A 6000-nucleotide genomic window follows, 5' to 3' on the forward strand; every position below is an offset into this window, starting at 1 on the left:
GAGTTTCTTCACAAGACTGCTAAGCTAGGTACAGTGGTGATACCTGCCTCTAATTCCTGGCAGTCAGGAGATAAGACAATCGTCACATGTTCAAGACCAGCCAGGGCTACACATACAGGGTACATTCTATGCCAAGCAGAGTTAGTAAAACCCAAGGAAAAAAAAGCAGGCCAATAATCCTGCTTGCAGTGCCACCCTGAACGAGTGTTTTTTAGTACCCCCTCTCCACAGTGTTCCCATCGGCACAGTAAGTTTGGATCCAAATGCCCTCTAAGAAATCTGGCAGTATTTATGTTCCAGAATCTTCGATAAAAGCACTCTGAGTTGCAGCCATTTGAGTTTGATTGTGCCTCAGACACTGACAGTTGTTTTTCTGTACTAATGGACTGTGGGAGTCAGAGTAACCTTGGAGGTGGGCACTGAAGGCACCCTGGAAGCCAAGGCATGCAGCTCATCATTATGGCTTTGAGTGGTACCCTCCTTATTTCTCAGCTTTCTCTCTCCCTACCTCTATGGCACCTCCCCACCTGGTTTCAAGAGACTGCTTTTCTCTGCCTGGAACATAGCTATCTCCCTCCTATATCTAGCACCTTCACAGAAGTGACTCAGCAGACTTGCGATGCAGGTCCTCTTCCTCTCTGCTGAACAGTTCCTTTTGCTTCTCCTCTCAGTGTCGGCCATTGAACCCAAGGCCTCAGGAATGTTAAACAAGTACTCTATCGCTAAGCCCTCTTTGTATTTTTATTCTGATACAGGGTTTTGCTATGTTCCTGAGGTTGGCCTTGGACTCATTCTGTAGCCCAGATAGACTAGACTTTGAATTTCTGATCCTCTTGCCTCAGTCTCCCTAGCAGCTGTGACTACAGGCCCATGCCACTAAGCACAGCCTTTCCCTTTCGATCTTAACTGAAACGACACACCCCGCTTCTAAGAGGTCTTCCCTGGCCATTAGTCTAGGTCTAGTCGTACTCACCCATTTTGGTGGGTCTATAGCACCCATCACAATGGTAGAAATGCATGTCACGTAAATATACTCTATCTGTCTCCTTTCCAAATTAGTTATGTGAAGACAGTGGCTTTGTGTACCTTGTTCACAGCTGGTGACCAACAATCAGGACATTTTCAACCAACAAAGATTTCTTGCAAAGACAATCTCTTGTAGCTGTTTTGTGTTGTAGGCCTACTTGGGGGCAGGGTAAGATACAGACAGCATCTCACTTGCTCCTTGGAGAAACGGTCTCCATTTCTGATTTTGTAGGTATAGCAACAGAGAGGCAGAGAGGTGACAGGTTTTGTCCTGCCAAGAGATCTTTGTCCCAAGCTAGTGTGGAGTCAGGCTTGACAGCAGGTCTGCCTGCTTTGCTTTGCATCGTGGTTTTTTTTTTTTTTTTTTTTTTTTTTTTTTTTTTTTGCCTACCGCCAGCCAGCCAGCCAGCCAGCCAGCCAGCCAGCCACCCTTCAGAGGGAGAGGAGCAGCAGCAGCTGTGGCCTCTCCTCTTGTTTCCATAGCAACCAGTGCTTACCTCCCGCTCATACTGGTTCCTAATTGCCTGATTACGTATCTCCCCCCACCACCACCTCAGCTTCAGAGCTTCTTGAGAGCAGGGTCCATGGCGGGCATTGCTTATCATTGCATGGCTCTGGGCTCAATAAGTATTACTTAAATGAACAAAAATGAATACGTGACCATCCCCGCATATGGGCTTTTAAAAGCTTTCATCACAAACAAGGCACCTGGCAGCCTGTAGTGGCTAAGGGAGGGGGATCTTGAAGATGCAGTGCTCCTAGCTCACCTCTGCTGAGTGGCGTGGGTGGCCACCCCCACCCTTTTCTTTCCCCCGTTGCCTAGTGAAGCTCTTTAGAAAACAGGCAAAGGCCTACGTGGCCAGGGCTCTTGGCAGGAGGGGGGATGCTAGAGATGGTGTGCCACCCTCCATATACGCATTTACTATCTTTTCCTGATAGAAGAAAGCCATCTCAAATGGCCAGCTTTTGCTTTGAGGATTATTGGAAGCAACTGGGCTTCCGCACAATTCGAATCTTTGGATAGCCATCTTGAAACTTGGTCTCTTCCCCTCTCCATTCCCCTGACAACAACAGTAATCTAGCTCTCCACCATCTTCCACCTGAGCAGCTCCAACAGTAACCTCCCTGCCCCCACTCCTGTCCATTTCCTTTCCTCCCTCCTCCTTTTTTTTTTTTTTTTTTTTTTTTTTTTTTTTTTTTTTTTTTTTTTTTTTTTTTTTTTTTGCTGCAGTTTTTTTCCATGGCGCAGACAAAACAATGGTACCACACAGAAATCCTCCAATATTATTCCCTGTCAGAGACACAAGGGAGGTAGGTGCAGACATAATTTTTGTGGCATAGAATATAAGTCACCAAGGCCCCAGAGGGGGAGCAGACTGACTCCTCACGCATTCATTTAGTCTGTCATGTTGTTTACCATACATGTTTAACTCTGGACCAGACACTGAGCTCCTGAGCTTCAAGCTCACAAGGATGGGACCCTGATGAGTGGAAGGGACCAAATCAAAGACCTAGTGCCATGATCTACATACACTTGTCAGGGCACCGTAGGAATGTACAGGAGAGTATGCTGGTGTGAATCAGCAGAACATCACAGATAAATAACTGGAGCTAGGCATTCTATGAGAAGTTTTTGATATGGCAGGCATGGTGATGAAAATCTGTAATCTCAACACTTGCAGACCAGGAGGTAGAAGCAGGAGGATCTCAAGTCCAAGCTAGCCTGGACTGCATATCCAGATCCCATCTCAAAAGGGAGGCAGGTTGCAAATATTTTCCAGAAGAAGGAAATCTGTGGTGCTGTGAAATTAAAGTATAGGGCATAAGGACCTTATAGAATACGGAAGAAGGCCAGGGAACGGGCTGGAAAGAGGGCCAAGGCAGCTGTTGGGGAGGGCTTGGGAAGAGCAGGAATCAGAAGTTCAGGAGGATACTGGTGAAGATGTGAACATGTGTATTTCCTCTATTCTACAACTCGCTCCAGATTTAAAGTCCAAGGGTGTGTGTGTGTGTGTCTGGTAACTGCCAAAGCTTGCCTTCTGGTTAGATTGGGCTGGGGACAAGAAGGCCATGTCCTTTCAGCTTTGTGCTGGGAGGCACACATGGAATTACTGTGTCACCAACTTCATTCCCAATGAGGCAGAGGCCATTCGCTGAAATGAAACAAAAGCCTGAGGAAGGCGCAGGAATGAGAGCAGCCCAGCCATGAACTAACCAAGCTGCTGTCCCTGCTAGATGGTAAGGGGAAAGGAGGAGGGCATTGCAGTGAGGAGAGCAGGTCAGGGCAGAGTTCGGTTGGCTAGGCCTAGGATGCTAGTCTGCACTGCCTGGGTGGAGAGGAAGGACAGAAAGGAAAGTGCTATCTATACATGGACCAGGAATAACGGGGGGGGGGGGGGGGGGGGCAGCACTGGAGCCAGGCTGTGAGATAGCAGGGATGTGAGAAGTCACAGAGGTATCAGCAAGAGCCAGTGAGATGGCTGGGTGGGTTATAATGGCTGCCCCCCCCCCCCAAGCTTTATGATCTGAGTTGAGTTTCCACAGTGGAAGTGGAGAATCTACTCCCATCTTTTGACCTCTACAACTTTGCTGTGGCACACAACTGCTCTCATGAATAAATAGATAAAGAAATGCAATAACTCATTAAAAAAAAAAAGACTGAATCAAAGCTGGGCATGGTGGTACATACATCTAACCCTAGTGCTTGAGAGGCTGGAGCCAACCTGTGCTCTACAGCAATTCCAGTGTAGGCTGCAGAATGAGACCTTGTCTCGAAAACCAAAACAAATCAACAAAACTAGAGTCAGGTCCAGTGGCCTAGGCCTATAATACCACCTAGTCAGGAAGCGGAATCAAGAGGATCAGAAGTCCAGAGCCTGCTTGTATAACTTGGTGAAGTACTGACGCAAAACAGGACAATGCAAATACAGGCTGGGAATATAGCTCAGGGTTAGAATGCCTGCCTCACAGATGAAATCAACAAAAAATGGCTTTCCGGCACTGTTCACAAAGCATGACTCAAGAGCAATTCAGGCCCCAGAATCCTTGGCCATGTGAAGGTGAGTAAGACCTAGGAGGGAAGAGAACTGTTCTCAACACCCACACACTCAATAACAAGCGTCAGAGGCCTGGGTAGGAGTCGGGAGGGGCACCAACCCTCCATGAGCCCTCGCATAGTCTGCTACTGGAACATCAATCTGAAAATTCATGTCACAGTTTTCAATATGTATACCTTGGCAAGTTGATCTCCAGGAATTTAATCCTAAAGAAGGGATTTGATATATATATATATATATATATATATATATATATATATATATATAGAGAGAGAGAGAGAGAGAGAGAGAGAGAGACAGATATACAAGGACATAAGCATTATTTGAAAGAGAGAAACCCAGAAATGGCCTCAACATTAGGACTCCAGGGTGTGGTCTGCATGCTGAGTTTGCCCTGCAACAAATAGGGCAGGACAAGAATGGATATTAGGTACCCAGGGGAGAAGGTAACTCTACCTCCTCTCTTTTTCTCTCTCAAGTGTGGAGTTTTGTTAATTACACTGCAGCAGGCACATTAATTCCTCAAGATAAGCACACACTTTTCTGTGTCTCTGAGAGTACATCTGCAAAGGTCATAGCTCTCGCTGAAGATTTTATCTGAAGAGAGGCGAGAGCTGAAACAGAGGAGGGCAGGGCGAATTCAGAGGGAGGCAAGTTGTTTTCTGCTTATACAGTTCAACCTGTTCCCCGAAAAGTTACAAAAACAGCCATGAGTGAGCTCCGGGGGAGTTTTGCAGAGGAGGAAGAGGGCCTTTACTTAATACTTTAAACATTTCTGCATTGTCTGAATGTTTTAGACTCCAAAGTGCCAGATCACAGAAGTCAAAAGTCACTCCAAACAATGAAGATACTTGCATTTGCCAAAAGGATAAGAGACACAATAGGATAAGCTGCCTGACCAGGGAGCCTCCCCAGCAGGGCGTCCAAAGGCAGCCCTGCTGATATCTCAGAGCAGTCTCTCATTACTGACCTGCGTATTACTGATGCAGATAGTTAGCGATAGATACATAGCTCTGGCTTCTATCTAGCGGTGGTAGCACATTTCTGCTCTAAGTTGTGACAACCTGCCATGTTTCCAGACACTACCAGATGTCTCTGAAGGGTTACAGGCACACCTGCTTTGATATGCAGGCGGCTTCATTAACCCTTAACTCATGGCTCTCAACTAACTGCCTTCTGTAGCTCCACTGCTCTGGGAGACAGGAGATGGGCTTTCCTAGACAATCCTCTGCCATCTGCTAGATCTGTGCGGGGAGGGGGGGGGCGCTTTGGAACCTCATTTTCCTCAGCTCTAAAATGGGATTGGTAAGATTTATGGCTCAAGAATAGCTAGACTCTTGTCTTCTACTGATCTTGTCTTGGATTTTTTTTTTTTAAAGTCTTTGTGAAGCCAACACAGCAACCATCTCCCTGGACCTCACTTCCTGCCCAGCTGCTACCCTTGCTCCTTTCAACTCAGTCCATCTTTGGCTGGATGCATTTGTTCCCTCCCCAAACTCATGATAGTCTTCTGTCCCTGTTCATAGCAAAGGACCCCTGTCACTTTTCAATACCCAAACTACAAGCCTGGCAGATGGTCTTGGTATCGTCTACATTCCTAACCCTATAGGCAAGCTCATTTGTTTTACCTCCTAAGTGACTCTGGCTTTCAAAAGTATTTCTTAGGCCGGGCGGTGGTGGTGCACGCCTTTAATCCCAGCACTTGGGAGGCAGAGGCAGGCGGATTTCTGAGTTCGAGGCCAGCCTGGTCTACAGAGTGAGTTCCAGGACAGCCAGAACTACACAGAGAAACCCTGTCTCGAAAAACCAAAAAAAAAAAAAAAAAAAAAAAAAAAAAAAAAAAAAAAAAAAAAAGTATTTCTTTGGGAGGCAGATTTCTATGAGTTCTAGGGCAGCCTGGTGTAAATAGTGAGTTCTA

The sequence above is a fragment of the Arvicanthis niloticus genome, chromosome X, assembly GCF_011762505.2.
Source record: "Arvicanthis niloticus isolate mArvNil1 chromosome X, mArvNil1.pat.X, whole genome shotgun sequence".
NCBI classification, from domain to species: Eukaryota; Metazoa; Chordata; class Mammalia; order Rodentia; family Muridae; genus Arvicanthis; species Arvicanthis niloticus.